A 22351-nucleotide genomic window follows, 5' to 3' on the forward strand; every position below is an offset into this window, starting at 1 on the left:
CCCTTTGGGTGTAAGACGTTCCCAACGAGGGTGCAAAGATACTACCTTCCCAAGACCCAGAGTCACTCCCAAAGATAGCCGAAAGAAAGAAGTGGCAACCTGCATGTCGCAGAAAGGCAGACAAAATGAGTGGAGTCTGAAGGTAACGGCTATTTCTCTTGAGCTCACGGGGTCTCCATTGCCTTCAGCTCAGAATAGTTCACATGCTGAAGTGGCCCGCCCTGGGGAGACGTGCTCTGAGCCCCCTCGGCCCCCTTCAGTCTTAAAGAAGTTTCACAGTCCAGAAGCTAAGTTGAATTTTCTCTGTGTGGTTCTGCTATTTCCAAAAACCTTTGCCCCTTCTGAGGGAGGGAGATGTGTGCCTGATACATCTCCAGAAAATTGAAGCCTAACAGGAGAATAGGGTCTGTAGGGATGAGAAGGATTTGATAAGTGTCTTGTAAGGGCCCCAGCTGAAAAGGGCCAGGTAAGAATTTCAAAACTGTCATGAGGTATGAGACACTTCCACCACTTACAGTGTTTCTGCATTCCGAGGAAGGGGGAAAGGAAGGTTGGTGGGGCTTGACACTGACAGTGTTGCTCTCATGTCTATAGGGTGAAGGGGAGTGGGAGATACAGACTTCCAGGTATGAAATGAATAAATCGCGGGAATAAAAGGCACAGCATAGGGAATGCAGTCAGTGGTAGTGTAACAGAGTTTCATGGTGACAGGTGGTAGCTACACGTGTGGTGAGCATAGCCTCACGTATAAACTTGTTGAGTCACTATGTTGGACACCTGAAACTAATGTAACGTCGTGTGTCAACTTCACTCAAAAAAAAAAAAAAAAAAAGAAAGAAAAGAAAAGAGAGACCTCATCTCACCCCATTCCCTATAACATCTATTTCCCCTAAGGTATTGGGTAGAAGTAAGATCCCTTTTTGTCCTCGGAGCTGCCCTATTCTGTTACGTGAGCACATTCGTTCCCCTCATTGTTCATGTCCTTAGAGGAGAAAGTGCTCTTGGGCTGTTTGAGCCAACTCTGTCTTTTAAGTAATAAAGGTGCAATTAAATTTTTTTTGAAAAGGGTTTTCACAATTAATTTTGTCAATACCAAAGTATTGTTAAAAAGTTTTCTCTTAACCTATCATAATAATCAAAAACCAGATTCATTTGGCCATTGAGTACACTGCTGATTTGCTTCTCCAATCTATAGTCTTTTGAAAAATCTTAGGGATAGTTTTATGTAAATCTTTAGCTAGCTTAAAAACTTAAAACCTATAGCTATAACTTTTCACTAAGAAAAATCATCAAAAGGCTTTGTCCAGCCTACTTTCCCCATTCATCCCCCTATATTCCACTCACTTATAAGCATGTGTGTAAGTTGATAAAGGTCAGAATTTCCAGGTTTATAGGTCTGAATAACTAAAAGGAATTCCTTAGCGAGTCCTAGAGGGTCTTCAAGGGCATTAGGAAGGTCCTTGGTAGCAGCTCACAATCCTGCCTTGGTCCAAGGAGTATAAACGACTGATGAAGTCTTAGAACCTCCTTCATTAGGTTTAAGTTTAGAAGGAGTTTGGATGACTGGAGGGTCCAGAGGAACCTCTAGGTTGATATTACAGAATGGAAGTTCTGTAAAACTAGGATATACAGGACAGCCTGGGTGGTGCAGTTGGGTAACTGTCTGACTCTTGGTTTTGGCTCAGGTCATGATCTCGGGGCCCTGAAATGGAGCCTCACATCGAGCCCTGTGTCAGGCTCCGTGCTCCGTGGGGAGTCTGCCTGAGATTCTTTTTCTCTGCCTCTCCCACTCATGCTCGCTCGCTCTCTCAAAATCAATCAATCAATCTTTAAGAAAATCCTTGGCTATACAGGTGAAGAGCAGGAGGGAGAAGGTCGAGGAAGAGCAACAGCTGCAGCAGTTTCTCATAAGTTTTTTTGGTTTAGATCATCTCTGAGGGAGGTCAGAGTCGGCTTTAGAAAGTTTAGTTATTTTTGTGTAAGGAAGCAAGTTCAGAATGATTTACTTTCTCAGAGGTCCCCAAATACTAAGTGAACTATGCTTCCTACTCAAGATGCTTGGTTCTCTTTTCTTTTTCCAATTGTGCATGCAAATAAACTAATTTTGGAATCTCAAAAGATCCCCGGAGTGGCCACCCTAACGACAAGTAAGATTGATCCAACAAGACAGAAACTTACAAGAAATGGACCCATAACATACACCCCGCTGGAGTGCCAGGTAGGGATTGCTCTCCAGCAATTTTCCAAACCAAAGATCCCACTGAGTATTCGCCAGACAGAAGAGAGTAACTGTAGTTCAGACAGACAGACAGACAGACAGACAGACAGACAGACAAAAGCCCACATGGGAAAGACACCCCAAACCTGGGCCTGAGCCTCAACCAAAAAGAGGAAGTTTGGTGGGGGTGGTGCTCCTGGCTGGCTTAACCAGTAGAGCATGTGACTCTTGATCTTGGGGTTGTGAGTTTGAGCCCCACATTGGGCATAGAGCTTGCTTAATACAAATTATGAAAACAGTGAGGCTTAGAACTAAGAGAACTCACCAGCAGAACCCCGAGCCGCCTGCTCAGGCAGGTACCATGTTTGAATCCAGAGTCAGAGCGGTGCATTGCTTCGGATCCCATGCTGTTCTGACACCATTTATGTCAACTGAGAAAAGGAGGCAAAACTGAAAAAGAAGACAGGCCTTTGTGATCTCAGAATTGCAGTTTGGGTGCACAGATTCCAGAGGAGTGGGAAAAGTGTCCTGCTCATGTGGGGAAAGCAAGGGGTTTTTATGAGAAAGAAGCAAGCTGTAATTTACATGAATTAGACAAAGAAAAAAAAAAACCCTGCTAATTTGGTGCTGACTGGTAGAGCTGCTCCTAATTACTATAGTATTGATTCTTTTATTGATGCTGTCAAACACACTTGCCCCTGGTATGTATTAATTCACTTTACTGGCCTCATATAATCCGAATGCCACTTGTTCTGTTGAAATTTTATGAGCAATTGCTTGTAAAAGAATTGCCACCTCTGGTCCAGTTCGATAGTTCCTTAGTTGGACAGAAAAATGGAGCTTTAAAAGAGAGTCTCTTGTGTCCAGAAATTTTATACAATTCCCCAATTTTTAAAAGATGCTGATTGAGGGGCGCCTAGGTGGCTCAGTAGGTTAAATGTCTGCTTTCGGCTCAGGTCATGATCCCAGGGTCCTGGGATCGAGCTCCATGTCAGGCTCCCTGCTCAGAGAGGAGTCTGCTTCTCCCTCTCCCTCTGCTGCTCCCCCTGCTTGTGCTCTCTCTCTCTCTCTCTCTCATTCTCTCTCTGGCAAATAAATAAATAAAATCTTAAAAAAAAAGATGCTGATTGAAAATCACTAATTATGTAAACCAGCATGCTGTCTGTCAATTTCAAAAGCACTCTACTATTGTCATGCTCTCATTTCCTTCCATCCTTTCCCCTAATCTCCCAGGGTTCTGGAACATCATTTCTAGTTTTTCTCCTCTAGCCCTTACTCTACACCACACTCTCTTGTCCATCCCTGTGTTTATAGTTTAACCACCCTCACTCTGGAAGGAAATTTTCCTGTACTCTGTGTAGGTATCAGATTCTGGTGTTCCCCATGAGGCCTGCTTATAGAAATGCTGGACTTAAGAACTACTAATAAACTGGCCTGCTTAGGAGAAGAGGGCAGATGAATCAGTATTTCTGAATTTCCTGGAAGAAGACACAGACAGGCATTCCGGCAAATGTAAAGGAAGTAAGGTAACTTGCCTCTAAACACCATGAAAGGCATTAATAAATGATATAGATAAGGATTTCCTTGATTCTAGCAGGCAGTAAAAAGAAAGCCACCAAACCTACCACATCGATCCATTTAAAAACGAAAAAGTGACTGACCGTGTTCCAACTCTCACACGTTTTTTGACTCTCAGATTCCAAGAGGACAGCCAAATTATTTACCGGTATAGTGGGATTAGAATTCAAACATTTCAGAATAAGTGGGGTTAGATGTACATGAGAGATTCTTAAATATATTGATCCTGTGATTCCCACAACAGTCTTTTCCACATCCCAATTCCTTTCACCAAAACAAAACTGAGAGACCAAAAAATGATTTAAAGTTTCAGGAGTCACACGCATCTAAGCTCCCTCTTGGAGATCAGGGAAGGGCAAAGGCAAGGGTCTTAAACAGAAGAGTCTAGCTCGCCTTATCTAATCTCCACACCTTAAATATTTACTCTGAACCTCCTAGTCCTATTTCCTCTTATCCAGTTAGAATTACTCCCATCTGTCTGCTCTTTCTCAACCCTTCAAACACTAGCTACAGTCTGAAAACTCAAATTTATATAAATGTAAAAATCAACCTATAGATACTCCGATTTCCTTTTTCATACTATTACTGAGGCAGAGTTGGAAGTAACAATGGGGCACGTGAGGCCCAGAGAGCCCAAGTGACTTGCCTGAGACCAGCCAGCCTTCTGTGGCAGAACCAGGACTAGAATTTCCAGCTCCTGACATCAGGCCTATTGCCCTTTTAGAACACTCTGAGGGAAGGGATGCCAGGAAAATAAATAAAAAGGACCAGGATGCTGGTCCGCCTTGCTGACCCCACCACCCATTCCAGGTCTTAAAGTAAAACAGTGGAGGAAACACTGGATTGGAAAGCTAAGGATCTTGGTCTGATCTTGGCCTTGCCATTCAACACTTGATCATCCTGACCTTGAGTAACTAATTTTCTTCCCTGGCTTCCTTTTGCTCATCTGTCAAATACGGCAAATGTTGTTGCTGTGGATGGGAGGGTGGGTGAACGCACTCTAAGAGCGGCATGGTTAATCATGAAAGTCAAGATGCTTTTTCACTAGCAAGTCTGTTTCCATGGAAGAAACCCAGAGGCGGACACTGAGGCACTTCAGGCAAACGATTTAAGTAGCTTGAGTTGTCTCAAGTTCATTGTGATGATTTCTGACTGTAGAGCAAGAAATCAAAGTCAGCTCCCACCGGAGAGTCTCTGGGTGTTTCAATGATTCCTCCTCTACTGTTTCCTGTTGTTAATTTATATAAGCAGAAAGACGACATTTCCGTCGAGAATCTTTGTTTTTTTTTTTGGTGGAGGGGGACGTCCAGTAATGCTTCTTGGTCTTGCCATATTTGCCCTATTTTTTCTAGTCTGTTTGGAAAGCTAGCCTTTCCTTATCTCTTCTTGCTATTCTAGCAACGAATACTTGAATAGGGATTGACATGGGTATGGAAAGCATAAGAGGGAAAGTTAGTGATGGAAAGAATTACAATAAATAGCTCAGACACTCCTTTATTTTATAGGTCTGGGATGATGTAGGCAGACGTAAGAGGTGATTTGCCCAGGACAGTAGAGGGAGTTAAAGGCAGATTAAGAATGTAAACATACTTGATTAAGAAAGCCAAATTAGGAGCTTTCCTCTCCCCCCACGCAAACTAGAAAATCCACTCGCATGCATGTTAATAATGTCTGTGTAGCTACCTAAAATTATGCATCACTCTATGCAGTGTTGCAACTGTAATAGAATTAGGATATGGCAAAGATTTGCTAATTCTACCCATATCAGAACCACCTATAGGACTTGTTAAAACCTGGGTTGCTGGACCCTAACCCCAGAATTTCTGATACAGTAGGTGAGGTCTGATAATTTGCATTTCTAACAAATTCCCAGGTAATGCCGATACTGCAGATACAGAGACCACACTTTGGGAACCAGGGCACTATGGGTATGCCAGAGTCTCCATTGTTCTAGGATTCAACAAAACTGTGTTAAGAGAAATCTGTCTTTTATCTTGTGTTAGTCCCCTTTTCTCCCAAATCTTAGTTCTTTGCTCACAAATAATACTTAAAAATAGTGGTAGAAAAAGCCTTAAGGCAGAGGTTCTCAACCATTAGTCTGTCCGAGTCATGTAAGGTGCTTGTTAGAGATGCAGATTCCTGCCACCTTCTCCCTACCCTGACCCCTCAGAATGCAATGACCTAGGCTCTTTGATGCCAGGGATTTTGTCCTGATCATTGTTTTAGCACTAGGGTGTGGGTGTTCTATAAGGGACTGTTGAATGAGTGAATGAATCCACCAATCAATGGAATCATACCTTCTGGTAATAACGTCATTGTGCTGCACCCTCCCACATTTCTTTCATTGTTTTAAGGGTTTACTGTAGGCTTTGCTGCTAGATACAAAATAAACACATACAACTGTCACAAGTAGGCAGTACACACAGAGTCTCAGCTGTAAAAACCATTTCAAAATATAAACTTGTTCTTTGGAATACATTGTGTCAAAGTCTGCCCATATTAATAGCATTGTTATAAAACAGTAACATTTCCTTTGATAAGCAAGAAAAACCCATCTATGATCTTCTACACATTTCCATCTCCTTGCAACAATTCCCATCTCTATCCGGTCTAGGCTTAACCCCCCATATCCATCACAAGTCACTTGTATTCCTTCACAGGTGCAGACGACACTGGGCTTGGGCCATGTGACTTGTATGGCCAACAGGACATCAGCAAACATGATGCAGAGACTTGATAAGCATTGGCACAAAAGTGAGCCTTTCCTTCTTGGAACGCAGCTGCCATGCTTTAAGAAAGCCAATCGAACCTGCCAGCAGATGAGAAGCCATGTGGAGAACTATGAACTCTAGCTGACCAACACCAACTTCCAGAAATGTGAATGAAACTATCCTGGAAATTTCAGCCCCAGTACAGCTCCCAGCTGATTGCAGCTACTGAATGAGCGACCCAGTAGAATGGGTGACCTTAGTCAATATCACCTAGGACAGAAAAACCACCCAGCTGAGCCCAGCTAGTACACAGAATCATGACAGATAATACACGGTTATTCTCTTTAGCCACTTGGTTTTGGAGTTGTTTGTCATGAAGCAGCAGATAAATGACACATGAGTACACGTTGGTGTGACCTCTCTTCCTCACAGAATATAATGTTTGGTCATATTTGGTTAAAACCAAGACACTGGGTCTTTTGGAAAGATCAAAATATGAATATCCAGAAATTTTCTCATTTCCAAACATGTTTGGAAAACTCGCATTGATGCAAGTTGACAGGTATTCAATTTGTACCCCTGTTCCTGATAGGGTTCTGAGGCAGGGGGGATGCTGGGAATGCCCTGAGGTCTTGCTTGTTTCCGTGAAGGGCAAGGTGATGCGTAAGTCAGACCACTGTCACTTGGTTCTTTTTATTTTCTTCCTTCAGCATCCATTTTCCTTTCCAGTCGCACATTCCTCTTGTTTTTTTCATGCTTTCTCTTTTGTGTGCCTGTTTGCCTTTCCCTTTTTATGTGCCCACCTTCGAGTCTCTAATGGCTAACAGAAGAGAGACAGACATACGTTCCTTTTTATAGTTTGCCTTTTGCCACTGTATATAGAGATGTAACAAATATGGAAACCAACAAAATTGAAGCCAAAGTACCCACAATTATGTTCACGATTATGTTTAAGTACGTTCGTGATTATAAATTACGTGTTACATTTGTAATTATGGGGCACTGACTTTTCAAGGGCTGCATTCACACAGTCATATCATACAAAGAAAAGAAAATGTATTTAGTGCCTTCTCTGAAAACTCACATAGTTGGCACAAAATAGATGCTGAATGAGGGAATTCATTACTCTCAATGGGATTATAATCATTCGTTTGCAGGTTCTTTTTAAAAATTTTTTTTAAATTTTTATTTTTTAAGATTTATTTATTTATTTGAGAGAGACAGAGAGCACATGAGGGGCAGAGGGAGAGGGAGACAGAGTCTCCACTGAGCAGGGAGCCCAATGTGGGACTCAATCCCAGGACCCTGACTGAGATCACGACCTGAGCCAGAATCAAGAGTCAGATGCTTAACCGACTGAGCCGCCCAGGCACCGCTTGCTGATTCTTTTTTAAAAAGTATGCTTTTGAAAAGAAAATGTAACTATAATTTACTTGTTTAGGCTCCATATTTAAACCTGATTAGGAAAAATTTTGGAAGAAAAGGTATCATTTATCAGTCAGGAATGGCATGCAAGGAGAGAGGAACGACAAGCTTAAGTACATTCAATGCCTTTTTCATGGGAAATTCTCCTCTCTTTGGGAACATTCCATTGAAAAACACATATCTTTGGGGACACTTTTTATTTGTGAAAAAACATATGGATGTCATTGCTTAAAGGACTGGGAAGAACTTTTCAAATTGTCTAGCTCAATTCCATTTATTAGAACTGAAGAAAATAAAGGCAAGGATCTGGGTTACATGTCAAAGGTCACTTAAATGTATGAAGTTGGTCACCAAGTGGTGAGGTGCACATGTGTGTCTTATGAATTTACCGCTATTGATGAAAAAAAAAAACTCAGAGCATAAGCCAGCCTACAATGAATCAATAGTGCTCTTTTCTGAAAGATACTGTAAACATAGAAACATTATACATATAAATAATTAGGCCATCACTGAAAAAAAAGCTGTGGTCTTCTAAATTTTATTTTGTAAAGTAAGCTCTACACCCAACATGGGGCTTGAACTCATGACTCTGAGGTCAAGAGTTGCATGCTCTACCAACCCAGCCAGCCAGGTGCCCCTGTGGTCTTTTTTTCAGACTTTTCTACTCTACTTTTTGTACTCCATTCTCCCAAGGCCCCATTCCACACCACTGTGCACAAAACCTAGGTCTTTACTTCTGTCATCAATCTATGTTAGAGAACGAGAAATTAAAAGCTATAGAGAAACACCGAATGCTGGAGAGGATGTGAAGCAACAGGAACTCGTGTTCGTTGCTGTTCGGAAGGCAAAATGGTGCAGCCACTTTGGAAGACAGTTTGGGAGTTTCTTACACAACTAAACATACTCTGACTGTATGATCCAGCAATCATGCTCCTTAGTATTCACCCAAAGGAGGTGAAAACCTATGTCCACATAAAACCTGTAGCAGATGCTTATAGCAGCTTTATTCACAATTGCCAAACTTGGAAGCCAGCAAGATGTCTTTCAGGAGGTGAATGGATAAATTGTAGTCCATCCAGACAATGGACTATTATTCAGTGCCAAAAGGAAATGAGCTATCAAGCCATGAAAAGACATGGAGGAAACTTAAATGTGTATTACGAAGTGAAAGAAGCCAGTCTGAAAAGGCTGCTTACAGTATGATTCGAACCAAATGAGAATTTGGCAAAGGCAAAACTACAGAGACAGCAAGATCAGTGCTTGCCAGGGGTTGTTGGGGGTGTGTGGGGGAGACTTCGGGATGAATAGGCAAAGTACAGAGGATTTTTAGTGCAATGAAACTACTCTGTATGATACTATAATGGTAGATACATGTCATTATACATTTGTCTAAACCCATGGAATGGAAACACTAAGAGTGAACCCTGATGTAAGCTGTGGACTCGGGTGATGATATGTCAACGTAGCTTCATCAGTTGTAACAAATGTACTACTCTGGGGGGAGCTGTTGATGGGGGAGGCTGTGGATATGGGGGCAGGGAGTATATATGAAATCTCTGTTCTTTCTGCTCAATTTGCCTGTGAAACTGAAACTGCTTTATAAAATAAAGTCTATTTTAGGGTGCCTGGGTGGCGCAGTTGGTTAAGCCACAGACTCTTTGTTTCAGCTCAGATCATGATCTCAGAGCCATGAGATCAGGCCCCGTGTTGGGCTCCACGCTCAGCACAGAGTCCGCTTCAAATTCTCTCTCCCTCTGCCTCTGTCTCTCCTCGTGTGCTCTCTCTGTCAAACAAATAAATATTTAAAAAATAAAGTCTATTTTAAAACCTGTAAAGATAGTTTCAACATATTTGAATGGTTCTGTCCTCTACTCATGTTCCTTGGCTGACTGGGCATTACTGGGCATTCATTACCTAGGTTGAGAAATCACCTGTTTCCCTCCCATTGCCATTTCGATTCTCTGATCTTGACCTTCTTTACTTTAGACCACATGGCTTCTGTTGGCCCATTTCCTTGCTTATGATAAAATAAATTTTATTAGAATTCTTTCTGGTTGTATTTAAATAAGCTCACACATTTAATTTTTTAAAAGGTTATTTTAAAATTGTGTAAAATATTGGCACACATGTAATCACCAAGTTATGGGAAACAGAGGTTTTTTTCTCCTTTTAAGAATAGTTGGTCCCTTGGAGCGCCTGGCTGGTTCATTTGGTGGACCATATGACTCTTGATCTTGGGGTTGTAAGTTTGAGCCCCACAGTAGGTATGGAGATTACTTAGAAACAAAATCTTAAAAAAAAAAAAAAAGAAAAACAGTTGGTCCACAAATCCCTGCTCTTCAGAAATTTGTCACACATATATACTTCACACTTACATTTTCAAATGCTGTATACCTTAACTTCTCCACTCCCCTTCATGTTCTTTTCCCTAAGTGCTGGTTAATAACACTGCAGTTGACAAATGGAAATTTTCTCTTCGTAGCTTGTGTCTGACTGCCTGGAAATGATGGTGATGTCACAATTGTTGGTTTGCAGTTAGGCAACATAGCAAGAGGAACATAGTTAAAGGAGAAATAACTTCTATTTGTAAATCAGCGTTTGTACCATGAAGAAAGCATAAATTTGTATGGCTCTCCTTTCCCTCTTCTTCTGGGTGGGGTGATATGACATTTCTGCCTATTCAAGAGAACTTGCTGTAATCTAGTGCCGATGTCTAGACACTTCGGGATGCCTGCATATTCCACAGGTGGCAGAGTTCATACTGCTGTGACCTTTGGAGGTCTCCAGTCTGCCAACGTTGCCGATATGGATGCCCAGGCTGGCATATGTGTTCAGGAATAGGGAACGGAGTGATTGCTTTTAACTTATGATTCACAGCTTTGTGGTTATGATACTTAAAGGGACAAGCCCCATTTCAAGTAAGGATTTGGTGCCTTTGGTGATTTCCCCAGTGAAGTGTTCGCAACAGAATAGTCCTCACCCCCCAGAATTATGTTTATTATTTGGGAGTCTTCTCTGCTATCAGGTATGAGAGCTTATTACGTAAACTGTATTCAGGAAGCACTTTATTTTCAATCTTTTGATATCCCCCCCCGTTAATTCTACTGAAATGCCTCTTTTCTAAAGGAGGAAAGGGCGATTAGGCATTCCAGCGAGGGTGAAATACTACAGATGCTTATGGTATATTTTATAACTATTTAGACTGATGTTTCCATGACTGTGGAGTAACAAGTCCCCGAGTTAAAGTCTTGTACTCTTCCAAAGGTATACAGGTCGAGTCATAGCAAAGTGGAGATTTTCCTAGACTCGTTCCCTTAAAAATACCACTCTCCTGGCTTTTGGCCCTTGCACACAGGCGCTTCTCGGCTGTATTCCTTTCTCCCTCCCCGTCCATTGTAGTTTTGCTACGTTGTTGCAATTAAGGGCTTCTAAAGTGTTCGCTCCACCCTGCATGTAAGCCCTTGCTTAGTGTCCATCACTCTGGGTCTATCCTCCAAGTGGTTTGTCTTGGCTAAGGGGCCTAGGAACCATGATGTGAGCAGAGACTTAAAATGAGCTTCCTCATGTGGGGTATTGCTCCCTCGCTTCTTCTTTGGTAGTCTTCAAACCACCATGTGGGGAAGCCTGAGCTAGTCTGTTGGAGGATGAGAGACAAGTCGTTGCCACTAAGGCCCTACTGGAAAGACGGCTTAACAATCACTAGACATGTGAGGCCATCCTAGAGCATCCGGTGTCAGCCCTGACAGGCAAGACCAGAAGAGTCACCATGAACGTCCCAAATATCCCAGCCATCACATTCCGCAAAGTTGTCAGCAACCTGTTTTGTTGTTCAAAGCCCTTCAACTTCAAGGTTTCTTATGCAGCAAAAGCTTCGTGATACATGGTCCCACCTGCAGTCGGTGTGGTTTTCTATCGTGTGAGGGGCTGCCGACCACACAACTGGCTGCTCTTTCCTCTTCTTCCACTCTGGACAAGTCTTAGTCCAGTTCTTTAGTTACGAGGAAGAAACTCCACTTAAGCTAGCTAAAAATAAAACACTGTGTGGGAGACGACAGATGGTTTTGATGACAGGATTGACAACTTCTTAGACACAAGGCCTGCAGCTCAATGAGGCTTCGTGTCGGCTGGTGCCGGAGGCCTCTGGGAACTGAGTTTACTCTAATCATCTTTTTGTTTGTCTTTCTGGGACTCTCCTCTGAAACTCTTTGAACATATGCCCTGTTTTCTCATTCACTCCCAAGACTGGCTTTCTCTATTTCTTTATCAAGTTGCCCAGGGCTCTAAATGACGCCTCCCACTCCGAGTCTACCTGAGTCTGTCCCTTTCTGATTACAATTTGTTTCCATATACAAACCCTTGAAAAGATGCTTTGATTGGCTCCTCTCATGTACCTTTGGCTCTCCATTAATCAAGCGGTCACCCTGATCTGGTCAGCAGTGGTGACACGGGACAGATAGGGTAGGCAAGATGTCTTTGTGCCTCTGCTGTTTGCCTGGAGTTCTGATGAAAGCCGGGCTCAGCTGGATGTCACGGCACGTCATGTACTGGAGAGGGTGGTTCTGCTCCGTATGTGTTCTTTTTTCCCCTTGGTTGAGATGGCCTGTTCTTGGGCATGTTCATCCTATGGAGATGTTATAAATGCAAGAGAACAAATGGAAACGTGCAAGGCCCACTAAGGCCTAGGCTCAAAATTGTCACAGTGGCACTTCCATCCAGATATCGTTCACCAAAGCAAGTTACATGGCCAAGCCCAAAGTCAAGTGGCAGGGAAATTCACTCCACCCAGGATGAGACCATGGCAAGTGTCTGCCTGCTGGTAGGGGTGAATAGTTGGGGCCAGCAATGCAACCTGGTACACTTTAACCTTTTCAGGTCTTTGACAAGCTCCTCTTTGGCCCAGCAAAGATGGCCATGGTGGTGACGAATGGTGATGAGCTGGAAGAAAGGAGTCCAAGGGCTAGAGGACCTAACTTATCTATAGGAATGGCTTCGAAGATTGTCAGCAGTCAGAATGGCAGTTTAAGGAGAGACGGCAGACAGTGGCTGGCTCTGGATGCAAACTATTATTCCAGAACATGACACCACAGCTGCAATCTCTAGGCCATGTCATGGCCCTACAGTGGAGAGGGCCAGCCAGGTTGTTCAGGGAAGAGCTGTACTCCCCGGAATGAGCAAACTGCTGTGCACATCGAGAAAGCAATACAGAGAGCCGGTCATACGTCTGGCCAACATTGAAGAGGTCAGAGGCAAGGTATTAGCATGACAGCAAGCACTGGCCCAAGGCTAATAGGACAAGAAGACTTCAGGCCCCAGGCGGTCTGCTTTTGTCAGGGTTGGCTAGGGTCAGAGATGCAAGGTTAGTGAAGGTCCTCAGGGCATGGCAAGAAAAAAAAAACCTCATGGACTAACCCTGCTAGCTCAAACGGCTTTTTTGTCTTGTAACCTCACTGCTGCTTGCACCCAACCCACGATACCACTTGTCCAAAGTGACTCAGTTGGTGATGTATCATGTTTCACCTTATTGGTTTGTCGTGTATGGATCACGTCAAAATCATGTAACCATTAAAAAAAAAACAGTAAAAGCCAGAGCAGCCTGATGCCTGTAGGTTCTGATTGTTTAAATCAGGGTGACAAAGTCAGAAAACCCAGTAAGTAAGGACGACAACAGAGGGTTTCTTTTTTTTTTTTTTTTTGATGCCAAATTGATGGTAGGAGGAAAAGGCAGTGAGAGTAAATCACTGGCAAGGGTTTACTCTGATAGTCCCAGACGAGGCTCCTGATGCAAGCCAGTTACTAAGGGCAGAAAGGAGGCGGGGGCCTGACTGGAAGCGTTAGGAGAAAATGGGGAGGAGCTTGTTCTGAGCACTTAGGGGAAGGCCTGGCCAAGGGCCAAGCAGCAGTGGCAACTCTTTCAACTTCCTCATCTCCAAATTCAGAGTAAGCTCTTGTTTACCTTTCCAGCCGCACCCCCAACTTCCCCATCTGTACTCTACCCCTGCCAATGAGCGTCCTTTTCATTCCCCCCAAAGACAGCCTGCTCTTTCCCTGATTCTGTGCTTTTGACTGGGCTGCTCCCGTCATCTGGGATGCTGTCTTTTCGATATTTGCCTGTCAAATTATTCTCAGCCTTCAAATCCTATCTCCAGTTCCACTTCTTCCATGAAGTAGATTCCTCAAGCAAATATGACCTGTTCCTACTTCACTTCCCAGAGTACATCTCATAGTCTGTCTTATCATTGTATCTATATTTGTTTTATCCATTCTTACGCCTCCTCTTCCCTGTGTATTAGGTATCTATTGGACGTCCTATATTTTATCTGGAGCTATAAAGATGCATGTCCTCAAAGTGCCTGCTCCCAAAAGACTCTGCTTTGTCTAGAAGGAGATGCAGACTGGTAAATGGGAATTGCAGCACGTGGTAAAGCCCAAACAGAAGTAAGCATAAGTGCTACTGGAGCCTCTAAGAGGGAAACTTGAACCAGCCTTCTAGAATCTGAATCCCGAGGAGGCAGAAGTCATTTCAGCACAACCAGCAGCATGTGCAAAGACCCTGGGGTTATTCACACATTGCTATAAGAAACAATACATAAAATATTCATATTCAGATCTTGGTACATTAATAACCTAAATATATAAATTACATAAATACTTCCCTATTTGTTTTATTTTCTGGCAACCTTCAACAAGTGATCATTTATCCCTGTTTATAAGTGAGGAAACCAGGTCAATCTGGGGTCAATCAAATTCGAAGTAGCAGAGTAAGGATGACAACAGAGGTTTTTTTGATGCCAGAGCTGTGCTCTTTCCTCTAAATTTTGTTTCTCAGATCTGGCTCCTCCTGATCGAAGAAAACTGGGCAAAAGGTCAAGGAGAGGATTTAGAAGAAAAGATAGGAACTGGAGGATAAATGACATAACCTTCATAATTTTTGCCCAAGACTACCTCTGCTTATGAAAGTATACAAAATCCAGTGTCTAGCAGGTAGACCAGAGTATCTTAATCCCTTCCATGGACTGTACTTTTTAAAGGTTCATACTGCTGGGGCCGCTGGGTGGCTCAGTCGGTTGAGCACCCGATTCTTGGTTTTGGCTTAGGTCCTGATCTCATGGGCTGAGGGATAGAACCCCCCCCACCCACAGGCTCCGTGCTCAGTGGGGAGTCTGCTTGCATGTTCTCTCCCTCCGCCCCTTCCCTCACCCACGCTGTCTCTAAAAAAAAAAATTCTTAAAAGAAATAAAGGTTCACAATGCCATTCCCACATAAGCAATAAAAAAGGGGTGTCTATGTGCAGGATGACCCATAACCTACTAAAAAAGCTGACGTGGACACAGTGATGGCAGCCAACAAGAATGTCGTAACATTCTAGTGTAAAGAATTGGCTCAGAGTTGCACAAATCACCTGACAGGAATTCTAACCCCAGGGCCAGGGACATCGTAATGGTGCCCCTTAAAAAAAAAAGAGGCTATTACTATGTTCTAATGTAAAACAAAGTTTCACTTCATTTCCACTTACAAAATACACAGGGGCCTTATACAACATGTAGCAGACCTAATAAAGGTTTTGTGAAATCTATCAAGATTGTTGTAACTCCAAAAGTTCTGGTGTGTAGAGAGACAAGCACTGCCACCACCAGTAAAAGATGGAAATTGCAATTATCAAGCAAGAATACTGTACTTTAAATTAAATATAAATTGCTCCCCTAATTAACAGCCTTGAATGATGGAATATTTGCATAGGAAGAAAACTTGGAGGTCACTCCTCACTTTCTATGTTAAAATTTTGACAAAGAGAAATTTGGTGATTTTGCCTTGGGAACATTTCTTGGGGATTTTCATATACATGATGCCATTTTACCTTTGAAACTTCACAAAGTGGACATGACAGGTGGTATTCTGATTTCACAGATAAGAAAACAAAGCTCAAAGATTTTAAGCCTGGGCGCCTGGGTGGCTCAGTTGGTGAAGTGTCTGCCTTCGGCTCAGGTCATGATCTCAGGGTCCTGGGATGGAGCCCTGTGTCTGGCTCCCTGCTCAGTGGGGAGCCTGCTTCTCCCTCTGCCTCTGCCTGCCGCTCCCCCTGCTTGTCCTCTCTCTCTCTGTCAAATAAATAAAAATCTTAAAAAAAAAAGATTTTAAGGCTGCTTATCAGCACAACTGTAATAAATGACAATGCCAGGATTTTTGTGCTTTTTCCTACACCATGTGTGCCTTGATGAATTCTTACTGATCTAAAGGAAATGACAGTAAGGAGTAATAATAAAGAAAACACTTGGCATTTCACTCTTTTTTCTTCTTTTTCAGAAAAGATTTTATTTATTTAACTTGAGAGAGAGAGCATGAGCGGGGGTGGGGGGAGGGGGAGAGGGGCAGAAGGAGAAGCAGACTCCCCACTGAGCAGGGAGCCCGATGCGGGGCTCAATCCCAGGACCCTGAGATCACGGCCTGAGCCAAAGGCAGATGCTTAACTGACTGAGTCACCCAGGCACCCCTTCACTGTTTTCTTACTCAATCCAAAATGGAGACGGAGAGGGTTCTAGACTGAAGTTTGAGACTTATTTTCAGCAGTTATTGGCCTTAGGCTAACTTCTTACATGTGCTCATCTCTGGAGTCACAAGTCTGGAACTTGACCTGTCTTACAGGGTTGGTGTGAGTCTCAAATGAGATAATGGATGGGAAACTGCTGTGTAAACAACAAAATGTTAAGTGACTGGGTGGTGAAAACAAAGTCTGCATGAGCCATGTTTCAGAAATGTCAGGGAGAATAAAAACGTTAACTGTTGGCTACTAATCTGATGAGGACATCTGTAACTTATAAAAAAGGACTGGACACCTTTAACAGCAGAAACGAGAATTCTAAGCACACGAAGAAATATATATGTTCTTGTTTGGGAAGATAATAAAATTTAAAAAAAGGTATTTCACAAGTTAATTTCAAGATTTAATTCATTACCGATTAAAATCCCAACAGAGTGCTTAAGAGAACTTGACTATCTGTAAACTTTTGATGGAAAAACATGCAACCAAGCAATATTCTTAGAAGAGAAGATAACAGTGTAGGATTTACTCTGCCAAACTTTAAACGACTGTCAATATTCTCTGGTACTGTCTAAGTAGAAAAAATAGAATGATAAAGTAGAATAGCAATAAAGAGTAGACTAAAAACATTTTTTAGATGTCAGTATATGGTATGTCAAATGACACAAAGTAATAAAAACAAATCACTAATAAATGTGTTAAAGAAAATGAATATGATAATGGAGAAAAATAAATTTACAGAAATAACTTGTATAACATCCTAAATATTTCAAATTACTTAAAGAGTTAAATATTAAAAAGCCATCCATAAACAAAGCTAGAAGAAAGTGAAATCACAGATCTTAAGTCAGTTGTAGAAGGGAGGTAATTTTTTTGAGAATTAAAGTAATAAAAATACCTGTGGTGAGGGGCGCCTGGGTAGCGCAGTCGTTAAAGCGTCTGCCTTCAGCTCAGGGCGTGATCCCGGCGATCCGGGATCGAGTCCCACATCGGGCTCCTCTGCTGGGAGCCTGCTTCTTCCTCTCCCACTCCCCCTGCTTGTGTTCCCTCTCTCGCTGGCTGTCTCTCTCTCTGTCAAATAAATAAATAAAAAAAAATCTTTAAAATAAAAAAATACCTGTGGTGAAACGGATATAATAAGAAGTAAATGTTTTCCCACAACAATGAATAATAAACTGAAAACAACTGAGTGAGAAAGACACTTGTAAGTGACATGTAGGAACAGAAATTTTAACCCCAAAATATGTAAGCAAGAGAGATACTGGTTTATAAAGGCAGTAACTATTTTCTAATGGAAGCATGGCCAAAGAATATGAATTACAGTTACATAAGAAGAAATATATCAAATGTTATTCAAAAGTTAAGCTTCCAGAAGAATTTCAAATTGTGTGAATTAGAGAAACTATGAGGTGTCATCTTAACTGTATTTAATTAGTAAAAATAAATCAATTGTTGACAGAGTTGTGTGAAAAAAGCTATTTTTATACTTGGCTAATAGAATTCTAGTTGAAATTTGAAAGCACCTGAAAAACCACTGTGAAGAAATTTCTAGGCAAACTGTGATATGTTTTAGGGCAATGAATTAATATTCCCAATAGAAATGACACATGTTAGGACCAATAAATATGTGGAAGTAAGTACATAAAATAATGTTTCATAAAACAAAAAATTGATACAATTGAATAATGTTGGTACCAGCCTTCTAAAATTCATGGTATAAGCACAGAATTGGAAAAGACCCTGTTGCTAAATAAGAAATAATTTTTTTAAAGAGGGTTTCTCCCCTCATTTAAATGTTCTGGTTTGGTTCTATACCATTTAACTAAGAAGTTAAAACATAAAAATGTGAAAATACCTTTAAAAAGTCAGGGATAAATAAGACTCTCCCCTGGGGCTGTCATTATTATTCTCAATTTTTTAAAACATCTATACATTGTGGCTTATTTATTGCTATAGACTGAATGTTTCTGCTCTCCCAAATTCATATCATGAAACCTAATCCCCAATGTGATGGTGTTTGGAGGTGGGGCCTTTGGGAGGTGATTAGGTAATGAGGGCAGAGCCCTCATAAATGGGACTAGGGCCCTTATAAAAGTCCCCAGAGAGTTCCGTTGTCCCTCCTGCCATGTGAGGTTTTAGTGAGAAGACATATGAACCAGGAAGCAGGCTCTTACCAGACAATGAATCTTGGTGCCTTGATCTTGAACTTCCCCACCTTCAGAAGCGTGAGAAATAATTTTTTAAAATAAACTGCCCAGTCTATGGTATTTTGTTATAGCAGGCCCTAATAGACTCAGACATTTACGGTTTGTAATTGTGATACCCTTTAATCCTTTCTTCTTTTTCAAAAATTTCATTATTTTTTAAAGTAATCTCTACACCTAACATGAGGCTCAAACTTCCAACCCTGAGATGAAGAGTCACATGCTCTGCTACTGAGCCAGCCAGGTGCCCCTGATCCTTTTTCTTGTATCAACTCAGCGTGTAGACTTGGAACTAGATGAGTTCTTAGACATTGTCTAGTCCAACCTACTTGTGAGAACGAGGACAGTGAGGCCCAGGGAGATTTGCTCGAAGTCATAGAACTTGTCAGTTGCAAATTAATTTTTAGATTATATACAAATATTATTTATTTTGTTATAAACAGATTTGTCATTCCTCCAAATGAACATGTGAATCATCAAACAGCAATTCAATGTCTGAAGTATTATTACCTCAACCCTGTTCATAATTAAAGAAATGAAAATCAAAATAGTGAAATGCTATGTATCACTTATAAGGTTAGTAATAAATTAGAAATATATTATGGTATCTAGTGATGGTGAGAGTTTGGGGAAATGGGCATTGCCCTGTTGTGATGGAGGGAGTGTCGGCTGATGCAGTGATTTCTGGAGGGCAGTTTGGCAATAGCCAACAATCATCTGAATGCACTTTTCATCCAGAAATGCCACTGCTAGAAACATACCTTAGATGTATCCTTGCAAAAGGTCTCAAAGTGTGTTCAAAAGGATGTTCATTACAACATTATTATAGAGGAAAAAAAGAAATCACGAACGCATTCATTAATTGGAAACTGGTCAAATAAATTGCCAATAGGCTTCAGATGGAATACTATACGACCACTACAAATGAGACTGCGTATGTCACATTGGGGAAGATCTGTAACATAAATTAAGAAAAAAGAAGCAAGGTACACAATCACGAATGGACTCTGATATGTGTGGGATACACACACACACACACACAAATGCACACACATACATAAATTCTAAAAGAAAACACAAGAAAACCTGAAGAGTAGTTACCTTTGGGGAGAGGAATACAGAGGAAGGAAAAGAGGAAAGCTTTTACTTAAAATCTTACACTGACCTGTACAGTATGGATTTCTACCTATGTACTTCTATTTTAAAATTATCAGCACACTTTACACAGATTGTAGAGTTATGGACTAATATTTTTTCTTTATGTTTTTTGTCTCAATTTAAACTTTTTCTGTATATTTTCTTTAATTGTTTTGATAAGGAGAATAAACATTTAACTTTTATATTGAGTTACATCTGAACTGACCTGGAAAAACATCCATAGAATTTCAAGTGAAAGAGGCAAGTTGCAAAGTGAAATTTTTCATTAAAAAAAAATCTGGGGAAGAATACATATTACATTAAAACCTCAGATGGGCAGGATTGGTGAAGAAGGACAGAAAACCTCTTTTTTAAGTAAAAAAGTCCAATAAGGTAAAAAAATTAAAGGAAAGATATTGCCAAGGAGACATTGGGGCCTGTTTTACTTTCCTATTGCCGCTGTAACAAATTACCACAAACCTGGGGGCTTAAAGCAACACACATTTATTACCTTACAGTTCTGAGGTCAGAAGTACAAAACGGATCTCACTGAGCTTAAATCAAGGTGCTGTCAAGGCTGGACTCCTCCTGGGCACTCCAGGGGAGAATCTGTGTTCTTGCTCTTTCCAGCTTCCAGAGGCTGTCTGCATTCCTGGACTCAGGCCATTTTCAAAGAGAGCAATGCCAGTCCCATCTTCCTCACATGGCATTGTTCAGACACTCTTTTTTTCCATTTTTAATGACCCTTGTGATCACACTGGTCCCACCGAATAATCCAGGAAAATTTCCCTGTCATGATGTCAACTGATTAGCAATCTTAATTCAACCCCCAACCTCAATTCCCTTTTGCCATGTCAGGATACATATGTGAAGACTCCAGAGGTCAGGACACAGACATTTGGGGACAACCATTATTCTGCCTTCCGTAGACTGTCAGGACACTAGCCACTTCTGGGACTACACAAGGATGGTCTCAACATGAGCCAAAGGGGCTGGAATATTAGTAATTTTTTAAAAAGATTTTATTTATTTGACAGGGAGAGAGAGAGAGAGAGAGCGAGCACACAAGCAGGGGGAGCAGAAGAGGGAGAAACAGGCTGCCCACTGAGCGTGGAGCCCAACGTAGGGCTCGATCCCAGGACCCTGGGATCATGACCTGAGCTGAAGGCAGACACTTAACCAACTGAGCCACCCAGGCGCCCCAAGGAATGCTAGTAATTTTTGTGGAGAAGATGAAAGTGGCTTTAGAATCTCAGTCTCACTGTATGTCTAGTGTAGTCTGAAGGAAAACCTGTTAAGCTAGTTTTGTACCAACGTTGAACCTGGAAGCAAAGAGGACTCCCAATCGTTCAAACCCTTTCTCTCCCCTCCCCCATTCAAAGTTATTCAGATGTATTTTCCGGCCCTACGTCTGCATCAGTGCTTCTGCTCTTTTGTGGAGTCCTTCATCCACCAACACAACCACACCCGGAGGGTGAAAATACGTCACCACGGTGCTCCATCCTCAACACACTTCCTGAGAAAATTCTACCACTCACGAGAACCCCTGCTGAAATACTTCTCATCATTTTTCACTGACCAGCGGTGTGAGCGAGGAACATTCTTTGAGGTATATATGTGTGACACACACACACACACACAGACACGCATATATGAAATCTATTCTAGCGGTTCAGGTAGGAAAAGAAACGGAGAATACAATTTGACTTCAAATAGAAATCCCATGCAAAATTAAGGAGTAAAAGTTAATTTAAAGATAATAAAAGAAATTACCTCTACAACAAAACAAAACCACACTGATTAGGAATATCTATTCTTGGGCGCCTGGGTGGCTTAGTCAGTTGAGCATCTGCCTTTGGCTTGGGTCATGGTCCCGGGGTCCTGGGATTGAGTCCCTCGCGGGACTCCCTGCTCAGCAGGGAGTCTGCTTCTCCCTCTCCTTTTACCCCTCCCACTGTTCGTGCTCTTTCTCTCTCTCAAATGACTAAATAAAATCTTAAAAAAAAAAAGAATATCCATTCTTCCATTCTTTTCTAAGGTCTCAAGTGTACGTTTTTGTGAACAATTCTATAATTTACCCCCTAAATTTAATCATCCCGTCTAATTTCACGGCATTAGTAGTATTCAACTCAGAATTTGAAAATGAGGTCAGAAGAAAAAATCACCATCTGAAATGGAGCTAATGGGAATCAAGATGGGAGAGATTAATCATGAATGGGAGTGATCTACTTAGAGAAGTGGTACGGGTTATGAGGGCACTAAGCCAGAACTTAAGTACTTCTCTTTGGACTCCCAGTTCCAGAAGTTTTACTCTTTAAAGTGGAGACAAAATACTGATTTGTTGCATTCAGAGGGATGGGCAAAGCTTCAAGGCGGAGGAGGCTGTCCCAAAGAGGAGAGTCCTTGTTTGGTGAAGAACAGGGTCAGAGTCTCCTCTTTGGGAGGGCACTTCCTGTATTTGATCTACTTGATCTACTAAAGGTGTGGGCTCATCACAGTCTCTTAGCAAATATTCATTTGCTGATTGATGTGGGGTTTTTCC

General features: G+C 41.7%; 2 long non-coding RNA genes across 2 annotated transcripts in view; one reads left to right on the top strand and one right to left on the bottom strand.

The window, feature by feature from the left end:
* LOC123780105 (uncharacterized) overlaps nucleotides 1-22351 on the top strand; it is a 59066-nt gene that overhangs the window by 8330 nt on the left and 28385 nt on the right. The window lies entirely within an intron of this gene.
* On the bottom strand, nucleotides 5073-17569 carry LOC148106990 (uncharacterized). Its single transcript, XR_015723503.1, has 2 exons — nucleotides 17367-17569; nucleotides 5073-12553 (listed from the first exon to the last, which is right to left on the bottom strand). It is a non-coding gene; the product is annotated as an uncharacterized LOC148106990 (long non-coding RNA).

Source organism: Ursus americanus, chromosome X, assembly GCF_024610735.1.
Source record: "Ursus americanus isolate L20-20 chromosome X, mUrsAme1.1.p, whole genome shotgun sequence".
NCBI classification, from domain to species: Eukaryota; Metazoa; Chordata; class Mammalia; order Carnivora; family Ursidae; genus Ursus; species Ursus americanus.